Here is a 12,003-nt window from a genome sequence, read left to right as displayed (position 1 = left end):
TGTGCCTCTCCGGTAAGAAGGGGAGCTAGAAAAAACGGCCATTTAGCTTCTGGCCAGCCCGATGCCCTTGCTGCTCTTTCAAAATTAAGTAGGAAGGCATCCGGGTCTTCTCCTGTCACATACTTCTGGAGAGACACATTTGACTCATTATCTGCCCTAATTTGAAGCTGTGTCGTTAACTCGTGCCGGACATCTGTGACTTTCTGCATCTGGTCTGCATGGTTAGCCATACTGTCTCTCATAATCTGTCTGCTTGGGCAGAGGTCATTTGCTTTTCTACTGCCCATTCCAACTTCTCTTGCCCACGGATCAACTGCTGAATTAGGTTTTCCATAGTGAGGTGACCTAATCCCACTTCTGACACCACGTGTGACGTGGGCGAGAAGCAGACCAGGACAAAGAGGGGTACTTTTAACCCAGACCAGGTTTATTGGAGCGAAAATCAGAACAAAAGAGAAGAGGACGGGAATGTCCTTCCCAAGGCTTGTTGGAAAGTCTATTACTGGCTTTTCAGCAAGGAATTATGGGAGGTGTAGTCCAGTAACTTCCTGGTGACAAAATGTATCCGCGTCTTCGGCAAGCTCTTCCTTCAGTGGTTGCTCCGTGGTTTGATGGACCCAGGGGAAGAAAAGAAAAGAGAAAGGAAAACCATCAGGAAGGGGTTCTCCTTCTTTCTAAATGTCGCGGGTGTGCCGGGAAGTGTAAGGGGGGAGGAAGCCACCTCTACCGTCACCAGTGTAGCGCTCCTGCAGTGCGTGCTCTAAGTTCACTCAAGCGCACTACCCCCACCCTTACGGTTCAACCGCTCTGCTCCCCAAGCTATCCCATGGCGTCCCCGTACCTTGTGGAGCCACGACCCTTCTCCTGGGCCGTGGCAGGCATCAGCGCGTTGCCAGCTAGGGTCTGGCTTCCCTTCTTGTCCGTCGTTTGGTCTTCCCTCCAACAGCGGGGCTTCCTATGCAAGCGGGTCCGCATCTTCCGTGAACGGCTTGTCCTGACTCCACGGAGGTACCGCAAATGTTGCCACCAGTTCAGCTCCCGGTCCTGACGAACGCACTCCTTCCCCGGCGTCTTCCTTTTTCAGCTCCTGTGACGCGGGTGACCCCGTCACGTGATCGGTCCAGCCAGAGGATTTAAAGGGTCCGCACTCCCCGAGGACGTTCTGTGAATACAGAAGGGGAGAACAGTGAGGGAGAAAGTGCCCCGATTGCTGCTCCAGAAAGTCTGCATCGTCACAGTGCCCTTGTGGCATCGGAAGACATTAGACAGGTTACAAATGATGGAACACCAAAGCTCGGAGGACTTCCTCCGTGCACATAACCTCTTAGGGGAAGACATGAGGTCAGAAAGATCTTACATAGGATCAGATGGAGCATTAGATGATGTTACAGAGCATGTTAGAAGAATGTTCTCTATCATAGTCGTTAATGATGGACAGTCACAATTTGCCTGTGATGGGGGAGATACCAACAGAGGTGCTGAGGCCTTACAGAGGAGACAGCGATAGTTAAACAGATTGAGATTTGATGGAACGCATGCACGCCCTTATGAGAAGCAGGGGACATTTAACATGACGGGAAGAAAGACATTGAGAAAAGACACAGCACGCCTACTCCCTGTGCGCCCAGGCAGTGACCTGACACCCAATGAAATAGTGGCCCAACAAGAACAGAGCTGGTACAATGTTGTTCCTTTTACTGACAATCTAGCAGGTTGGACAGAGGGACTAGCACCACAAATGACACCATGGCCACAAGATGGTTCTTTTGAGCCACAAGACATGGCAAATGCAGGGATGTGCATCCTTCATGGCCTAGGGGGGCCTGAGGTGGATTATCCTTATATGAAGGACAGCCTGAGAATATGGCAAAGCTATTCCAGACAGTATGACTCACGTCACCCTACTGGACATAGGGACACAGTCCTGTCACAACTGCCCTTAATATTTAAAGGTTCAGGGTCGCCCCAATACATACCATGGCCCCAGATGGACAAAGAAAATCTTAAAAAACCGCTGCCACCACTTGCTGAAGTGGCCAGGACCCCGCCCAGCAGACCCGGCAGCAAGAAGGCCCCATGGTTCACCGACGAACTCAAGAGCTCCAAGAAGAACTGCCGAGCCCTCGAGAAAGCCTGGAGAAGGGAACCAACACCGGACAACATGACCACCCTCAAGCTTGCCACCCGGAAGCACCACCAACTGATCCGCGCCACCAAGAAAACTGCATTCAAGGACCGGCTGGACAACAACGCACACAACTGCAAGGAACTCTTCAACATCGTAAAAGAGCTCTCCAACCCCAACGCCGGAAACAACGACATCACCCCATCGCAAGACCTCTGCAATTCCCTCGCCTCCTACTTTCACAACAAGATCGCGGACATACACAACAGCTTCAGCACTCAACCGACGCTCGCCACAACCGAACCATCGCCCCCCACCACCACCCTCCGCGCCTGGACTCCGATCAGCACCGAAGACACCGTCCGCATGATGAACTCCATCCACTCCGGATCTCCGACCGACCCCTGCCCTCACCACGTCTTCAACAAGGCCGACGCTGTCATCGCACCCCACCTGCGGGACATCATCAACTCCTCCTTCGATACCGCTACCTTCCCGGAGAGCTGGAAGCACGCCGAACTCAGCGCCCTACTAAAGAAACCTACAGCGGACCCCACCGAACTCAAGAATTACCGCCCCATCTCGCTCCTCCCGTTTCCAGCCAAAGTCATCGAGAAGACCGTCAACAAACAGCTGGCCGCCTTCCTCGAGACGAATGGATCCCTCGACCCCTCACAGTCTGGCTTCCGAGCCAACCACAGCACCGAGACCGCCCTCATCGCTGCCACCGATGACATCCGAGCCCTGATGGACAACGGAGAAACAGCGGCCCTCATCCTCCTAGACCTCTCCGCGGCATTCGACACTGTCTGCCACTGCACCCTAGTGCAGCGCCTCAGCAACGTCGGAATCCAGGAGAAGGCACTGGAATGGATCATCTCCTTCCTCGACGAAAGAACACAGAGAGTCCGTCTACCACCGTACAAGTCAGAGGCCACCGAAGTCATTTGCGGCGTCCCTCAAGGATCCTCGCTGAGCCCCACCCTCTTCAACATCTACATGAGCCCCCTCGCGGCCATCGCACGCCAACACAACCTCAACATCATCTCCTACGCTGACGACACCCAGCTGATCCTCTCCCTGACCAACGACCCCGCCGCCGCCAGAGCCAACCTTCACGAAGGGATGAAAGACGTAGCCGAATGGATGACGACCAGCCGCCTGAAACTGAACTCAGACAAGACGGAAGTCCTCATCCTGGGTTCCTCGCCCTCCGCCTGGGACGACTCCTGGTGGCCCCCCGCCCTGGGCACCGCACCCAAACCGACAGACCACGCACGCAACCTGGGCTTCATCCTGGACTCCTCCCTCACCATGACCAGACAAGTCAACGCCGTCTCCTCGTCATGCTTCAACATCCTGCGCATGCTACGGAAGATCTTCCGGTGGATCCCCACCGAGACCAGGAAGACGGTCACCCAGGCCATCGTCACCAGCCGACTGGACTACGGCAACGCCCTCTACGCCGGAACCACCGCCAAGCTCCAGAAGAGACTCCAGCGGATCCAGAACGCCTCAGCCAGACTCATCCTCGACATCCCACGACACAGCCACATCTCCGGACACCTGAGAGACCTGCATTGGCTCCCCGTCAACAAAAGAATCACCTTCCGTCTCCTCACCCACGCACACAAAGCCCTACACGATCAAGGCCCGAGCTACCTCAACAACCGCATCAACTTCTACGCTCCCAAACGCCATCTCCGATCAGCCAGTCACGCCCTCGCCGCCGTCCCCCGCATCCGAAGAACGACAACAGGAGGAAGGTCCTTCTCCTACCTGGCCGCCAAGACCTGGAACTCCCTCCCTCCAGACCTGCGCCTGACCCAAGACCACCTCTCCTTCAGGAAGAAGCTCAAGACCTGGCTGTTCGAGCAGTAGCAGCACACCCCCCCCTCCCCCCCCCCCCCCCCCAAGCGCCTTGAGACCCACCGGGTAAGTAGTGCGCTCTATAAATGTCTTTGATTGATTGATTGATTGATTGATTGATTGATTGATAGCTGCTTTTGAAAAACACACAGCAGGGATACCCCTTGCAATAGGCAACATCAAAAGTTTATTAAGCTCCCTTATAGGAGATGAAACAGATACACTGTTCATAAAAGCAGGAGTAAAGGACGTAACATTGACTAATTCAAAATGTGATGGAGCACACTTCAACAAAGTAAGGGAAGTTGTTTGGACACAACTAAGACGAATGTACCCAGATAGGCCAGACATTGGGTCTCTCATGCCACAGACAATGCAGCCAGATAAAGACCCAGTACATTTCCTAAGCAGAATGGAAGAGAAATGGACACAGGAGGTAGGGGAGAGATGGAATGTGACTGGACAAAATGCAATACTGTTCTATAACATAGTGAAGAAGGGATTACCAGCTGAAGTGCAGGACATACAAGACAACATAGTAGCCTTAGAAGCCAAACCATGGACTGAGATACAGTCTTACACAATACATTATTGTAAAAGGAGACAGGACAAGGAAAAGAGTGAGAAAGATCAAATTGAGAAAGCAGCAGTTAAATTAGTACAACAGAAACTAGCAAAGAGGACAGAGGGAGGAACTGCCACTGCGGCTACCCAGATGGCCACAGTGTCTTTGGGCGTGCCACCTGTAAACACCACTTCACAACCCCAACAATATGCCCCCAGATTTAATAGCAGGAATGGGCAAGGAGAGCGAGGAAGGTTTGGGGCAAATAGGCAAAACACATTCAGGGGAGGGCAAACATGCCACTACTGTAACATGCCAGGACATTTCATTAGAGAATTTAGGACCAAAAAGAACGACAAACAGGCTGGGGTAATAAATGCCAAACAAATGGTACCACCTGGTCACACTGTGGCACAGCCTGCCATGAGCCCCCAAGTGATATATCTTCCACAGCCCCAAAAGCAGCCTCTACAACAGTTCCAGCCCCAACAGGTGCAACAACACGTGCCCCAAATGCAGTATGGGCAGCAACAGGTAGTACAGATCTTGCAAGGTGGGGTTACGGTCAGAGGAGGAAACCCCTTTCAGCAAAATTATGTGGGAGGATATGCTAAATGAAGGTACCCATGGAGTAGTCTCATGTGTCAAGTACTATCGATAACTCACAGACCAGACGAGGAACCCACTGTGACGGTAGCCATAAATGACAGGGAATACAGCTTTCTCATTGATACTGGGGCCACTAGGTCCTGTATCCGTGAGAGAGGACTCCCGCTGTCAAATTCATCAATGGACACACAGGGGTTCTCCAGGGAAGTGATGAGGGTTCCATTCACCAAACCTGTGGAGATGGAGATAGGGTGAGGTACGTTAACAGCAGTCTCTTATTCTCCCCCAGGGCCCCAGCAAACTTGTTAGGACGTGATCTTATGGCAAAATTAAACATGCCCATCCACTTTGAGGAGGATGGGACAATGGTTTGCTCAACGCCAGGAATGTCTCGCACACGTATCATAACAGTAGTCACTCATCACCCAGATGGTGAAAGAACCAGAGCTAGGCCTATAGACATCCCGGCCTTTACTAGGGCAGTGTATACTACCATAGCAGAAACACCAGAACTAAAACGAAAGCTAGTTGAATTGCCAAGGAACTTTCTGTTCCGCTGCCAGAGCCCCTGGTCAGAAAAGCTGAATTCTGAAGTGTCAGGTAAAGATCTCATACTGGAGGTGGAAGCTGTGGAGATATCTTACACCTGGGGAATGGTGATGGCCAGTGAGTACATCTTTACAGTGTGGGCCTGTGTCATCTTTCATGACCCCAATATAAAAGTAAAAGATATATCAGATGCCCAATTGTTTGCCGATGACCCCACAAGATCAGTATTAGTTTTTCAAGACAGTATTCCATTGCGTACTACGCTGGAAACAAGGTCTGAAATACTAAAGACTGTTTCTGGTCCTAGTAAGGACAATGACCTTGCGCAGGTACCATCTGATTTGTGAACCAAAGGCCCCCACAATATGGGCCTCGTCCGCACAGCAGTCCCATTCTGAATAACCTTGAAGGAAGGAGCAATACTACCAAGGGTAAGGCAATACACTCTATCCAAAGAAGAAGAGGAGGGCATCGCCCCAGTTATACAGGCATTGGTAGATAAGGGAGTCATATACCCAGATGTATCCCCCTGCAACACCCCGATTTACCCTGTCAGGAAGGCTAAGGGTAATTCATGGTGCATGATTCAAGACCTGCACCCCCTTAATGACATAGTGATACCGTAATTCCCTGACCCTTCCGTTATCCTGACTAACATGCCCAAAGATGCTAAATACTTCTCAGTCATAGACTTGTAAAATGCATTCTTTAGCATTCCACTGTACCCAGATAGTCATTACTTGACTGCATTCTCATTTTGTGGCTCCCAGTACCTCCATTCTCATCTACCTCAGGGGTACTGTGAGTCCCCTAGTGTCTTCAACAGAGCAGTCAAGAATGACATTGCAAATTTTCAAAGTGACAGTACAATACTGCAGTATGTCGATAACTTACTAATTTGTAGTGCCACAGAAGAACAGTGCAGAAAAGACACTGTGTCTCTGCTTTTTACCCTCGGCCAAAGAGGCTACAAAGTAGACAGAGACAAATTACAATATTGCCAGGAAGAAGTCTTTTATTTGGGACAACTGCTATCAGCCTCAGGTCGCCGAGTTACACCTGAAAGAGCAGCGTCAATTAGACAGATGACTTAGCCTGAGACTGATAAGGGAATGCAAAAAATGTTGGGCCTATGCAACTATGTCAGACAATGGGTTTTTGACTATAGCACCCTTTGCTTGCAGCCATCAAACAGGCAAAGACACAGAAAGACAGAATGACAACAGAATAACATGGACTGCAGAAATGCGAGAAAGATTTCACAAACTAAAGACAGAGATAACAGATGCAGATGCACCAGTGTGTAACGACCTGGCGTTCCAGGGATCGGGGACAGACACCCACAGAACACAAAACCACTTCTTGTGAGTTTAAGGATTTATTGAGTAAGGTAGAAAACAAACAGAAAGGATAAGTAGAATGCACCAGTTCTGTATACGTTACCCCATTCACAGCGCTGGTGGTATGTACCGTCATCCGCAAGTACAACGGTCCCGTTGTACGCCAACGGAGGGCACTGTGCTAAAAGCGGCCGACAATGCCGTTCGACAGCTGTGAGGGGTTAATGATCTCTACCGTGGGGTAGCAGTTGTGGGGAAGGTGGGAGTCGCCCAGCCGGGTTCTCTACCACTCCTTCCTAGGGGATACGGGGAGCAGCCGCTCTACCCGTATCTCGATCAGGCGTTTCTGCCTGCTATCACCCAAGAACCAAAAGCGAGAGGTGGTCGAGAGCAGCCGCTCGATCTGACCTACCTCTGGATGCTAGGGCCGTGGAGACGCGGCAAACTCCTCCTGGAGTGCGTCTGAACACTAATCCCTGACCAGTGCCGAGGACGGGGGCTGGGAGCCACGGCTCACACCAACCTCCGTTACTAGGTCTTCGATAAGACCCTTGGACTGAGCTGGGAGCAGCCGCTCCAACCAGCCTCAACTTGGGATCCTGTGCGAGTCAGAGGACGCTTGCGCGCTACAGACCACTGTTCCGCTAGTAACTGAGACACGGGGCGTTCCTACCTCCGTTCTCCCGAAGATCTATGGGTGGTTCAATAGTCTCTGCTCACGGAGCGCTCGGCTTCAGGATGCGTCGGCTTAGGAGTCTGAATATCCGACACAGCGTCCTTCCCATTTCCGCCTTATATAGGCGGACCTTCGTGTATGCAATACGTGCTATGGTTGTTCCGTAATCTCGCCGCGCTAGGTTTCCTGGGATTCGTAGTCCGCTCTGCCAGCGGCGCGCGACAACGGCGAAGGCATGACGATGGGAGGAATTCTTGACACAGTGTTAGGAACACCACCCTACACTAAAGAGTTTTTCGTTTTTTGCCACTGCAATGGCCAGGTTATGAAGGCTGTCCTCACCCAAAAGTATCCTTTAGGCCACAAACCAATTGCGTACTTTAGTGGCCTACTCGATCCTGTTATGAAAGGCCATTACCCCTGCGGGTAAGCTTTGGCAATAGTAGCCTTTGCTGTTGAGAAAAGTGCCCCCATTGTCATGGGTTCACCTCTGACGCTGTATGCAGAACATGCAGTGCTTGCAATAATTCAGAAGGCTAAAACGACACTAACAACTCAGAGAGTATCAGGCTATGAGATTATTTTATCACAACCATCTCTCAAGGTAGTCAAGTGTCATACAGTCAACCCTGCTACTTTCTTTGCACCCACTATTGAAGGTGCAGATAGTGATCCCCATGACTGTGCAACATATACTCCAGATGAGTGTAGCAAAGCAAGTGAAGACCCTATTCCAGGTAGAGTAGTATATTTTGTAGATGGATCTTCCACAATAGATCAGGACACAGGAATACGACATACAGGGGCAGCAGTGGTCAGAGCCATAACAGAACAGATAACTTTGCCATCCCATTATTCTGCTCAAGCTGCTGAGCTAGTAGCACTGGTGGCGGGCCTTAAACAGGATGAAGGTGAAACAATTACAGTGTATTCTGATTCCGCCTACGTCACTACAACAGTGCATTCCAGCATTATGAAGAGGAGCAGACAGGGATTCCTAAAATCCGATGGAAGTCCTGTCATGCATCGCCCTCTTTTAAAAGACCCGATTGTAGCTCTAGCTCTACCACATGCAGTCGCTGTAGTAAGATGTGCAGCTCACACCAATTCTCAACACATTGTGTCCCGTGGAAATGCCTTTGCTGATCGGGCAGCCAAGGAAGCAGCCAAACTCCCTCTAAAGAATGGACCTGCCACAATTCTAGTAACAACTAATACAGCTACTAGCGGCACAGATGCATCTTATGATCCCCTGGACCCTTACAGGCATTATACAGAAACAGCTCACCTACATCTAAGAGAGATACAGAAAAATGCTCCAGACCATGAAAAGCAGTTGTGGGAATCTAGGGGATGCACACAGACAGGTACAGATTTAATATACAGACAGATCTGCACAGGAAAGCCTGGCATGCCCCAAGTGCTACTACTTATAGCCTTGAACCAGCTACATTTTCCATCACACACTGCCAGAGACAACATGTCCCTCCAGATACGCCAGGATTAGTTTGTTCCCAACTTCCATGAGATGATCACAATGTACCTATACACCTATACACATGCATCGTGTGTCAGCAGTATTCCCCAAATCTCACCTTCAAGGTAATAGCTTCTACAATAACCCAACCACAAGGACCCTTCAAGGAGTTGCACAGTGATTATGTTGATATGCATATAATGCACGCATCTCCACCTTTTTCATTCGATTTTGCCCATAGACAAAACTTAAGACTTTCTCCCTAAAACTTGCCTTGAATGAATCCCAAACAATAGAACAATGGGTTGAATTTCTATTGTTAATAAAAAATGTGTTAATCCATCTGCCAACTGTTCTTTAAAACTTTCGTTTGCACAGAGTTTACGGTCAAATGAAAACGACCTTATGGGTGGGCATTGAATCTTAACCTTTAATGTCATTAAAATTGGCGAATGGTCAGACGTAATCCTCGGTCAAACTTGAATTGAGGGCCTCATCTTTCAGAGAAGAAGACAAAAAAAAGTAATCTAAACGCGCAAGTTTCTTGTGGGGATACGAATAATAAGTGAATCCAGGACTTACTGGCTTCGAATGACTCCAAAGATCAATTAATGCATGATCATTAATAAAATCATACAGAGCTTTAAAGACACGAGGTTTCCGCCCTTTATACCTTCGTGGACCTTCTTGCAGTTCTGAATTCGTTATATTCATATCGCCACAAAGTATGAGGTGCACCCCATGATGCATTATATGCGCATTTAAATGAGGCTGAGGGAAAACTAGTGGAAGGTGTTAGACTAGGGGCAAATAATATCGAAGAGTGCGAAGAATTTACTGAAAAGGTCAGGGCTAAAATTCAAGGTATTTGGAATACGGAAAACGCACGTAAATACTTAGTTAATAAAAAACAAATGCATGAGTACGGAGAATCGGTGGGCCACTGTTTGGCATGGAAGTTACGTAGGAAAGAAGCTATGGGTAGGATTAAAGCTTTGAAAGATAGAGATAGGGTGACGTGCCAAGAATCCAAAGGGATTCTATCAATCTTTCATAGATTTTATTCTGATCTATACACTGCACAATCGCAAGATCATAGATATTTTTTTAATTTAACGGGATTTTGAAACACTTAGACCCTAATGATATATCAGTACTGGAAGAGCCAATTACTATGGAAGAGTTGGATATAGCAGTTAAAGGTTTAGCTTCAGGAAAAGCTGCTGAAACAGACAGATTACCCGGGGAGATTTATAAGCTCTTCTTTGGTACAATTAAAGTTGATATGCTTGATACTTTTAGGGCTGCACAAGTGGGACGGGCACCGAAGTCATGGTGTAAAAAGGGGTCGTAGACAACCAGTGACCAAAGACCCTTTTTGTGTTGCCCGGCGGTGTCGCCTCTATGACCCACCAATATTTAATCAATGAAGAAGCAGGCGCTGGAGACTGAAAGGCAGGAAACGAGGGTTTATTCTCTCCGGAGGAGAACACATCAATTCAGACAGCAAGTATCGTCACGAGGTGCTCTAGCCACATCTCTGAGGCCTGGCCTCTTATACTCAGGTTTATGATCTTTATTGCACGTAACACATTCTTGCAACACTTTGATATGTGAAAGAACATCCTCGGAATCTCCCCTTCAGGCCCGTTCCCACATACATTTACAGTTGAATTCCCCACCACAGTCGCAACAGGTGATGATTATCGCGCAGCAGGACATTCCGCCGATTCACGGAATGTGTGAAGTTTGATCGGATCTCGTAGGGTGGGGGCTTTGATCGGCTCGAGGGTCTTTTGATGGGGAGGGGAGGCTTCCTACTGTACGGGGTAATAAACAGTATCCGCAGGGCCAGGTGGTGGCTTGGGAACAAGGAAGACAGACGGGCACACGGAAAAGGGAGGTTTGCATCAAAGGGCCTGAGACTATGAAAGGAACGAAGGGAGGTGTCGCGCTGGGAACAGGATGGGATTCTGAGGCAGATCTGCGCTGAAGAGGGGTTTATGACCCAAGGAGAGCGAGGGGGTTGCCAGCGTGCGGGGGATGCCTGCGAGGCTAACAGAGAGAGAGAGAGAGAGAGAGAGAGAGAGAGAGAGAGAGAGAGAGAGAGAGAGAGAGAGAGAGAAAGACGCGCTGGCTATCAGCGAGGGGCAGAGGGGCCATGGTGCTCAAAATGACTGCCGCTTACGCGCAAGGCATGTGAAAGTGGGAGTGATCAGTGCGTGGGGGTGCTTGTGTAGGTGGAGAGCCGCGCTGGGGGTCAGGGGTGTGCAGAGGGTGGTTCTGGTCAAGGCAGCTAATGTGGTGGGCGTGAGCGACGAAGAGTGTGGCATCGGGGCAAAAGGGAAGATGGCGCAGATAATGTTCACCAAACCGTATTGAGTTTCCACAGTCCTCCCTTTAACATTTCTAAGACATCTTGCTGGCCTATTTCCTATCTATGTCTACTGTTGTGGTCATAAGGAAGGCAGTGATAACCCAGGTGAAGGAACTGTACATAAACATCACATTTTTTAAAATCTATTCATCCAGTGGGCGGGCTCATCGTTAAGCTTGGTTGCAGGAAAGTCATAGTAATGCAATATCAGACCAAAATTATGCAGTGAGAGCGTTGGGTACAGATCATAGATGCTTGTAGTCATTCGGAATAGGAGCCGATAGGTTACCACGTAAGTAGGTTCTTTTTGTACTCGGTTGGGGCATAGTCAATTCAATGGTGGTTGGGAGAGAAATGAGACATAGTAAAAAAACAATAATCAGTGTTCCCAGTGTCTTATGGTCGTGGACCATTAT

The 12,003-nt window shown here is 49.4% G+C and overlaps 1 pseudogene; it reads left to right on the top strand.

Moving 5' to 3' along the window:
* The first annotated feature begins 1,276 nt into the window (after positions 1 to 1,276).
* Positions 1,277 to 5,177, top strand: LOC147732381 (uncharacterized; annotated as a pseudogene).
* Positions 5,178 to 12,003: the final 6,826 nt, after the last annotated feature.

Source organism: Lissotriton vulgaris, chromosome 2_1 (assembly GCF_964263255.1).
Source record: "Lissotriton vulgaris chromosome 2_1, aLisVul1.2, whole genome shotgun sequence".
NCBI classification, from domain to species: domain Eukaryota; kingdom Metazoa; phylum Chordata; class Amphibia; order Caudata; family Salamandridae; genus Lissotriton; species Lissotriton vulgaris.
This window is presented reverse-complemented; position numbering and strand designations above follow the sequence as displayed.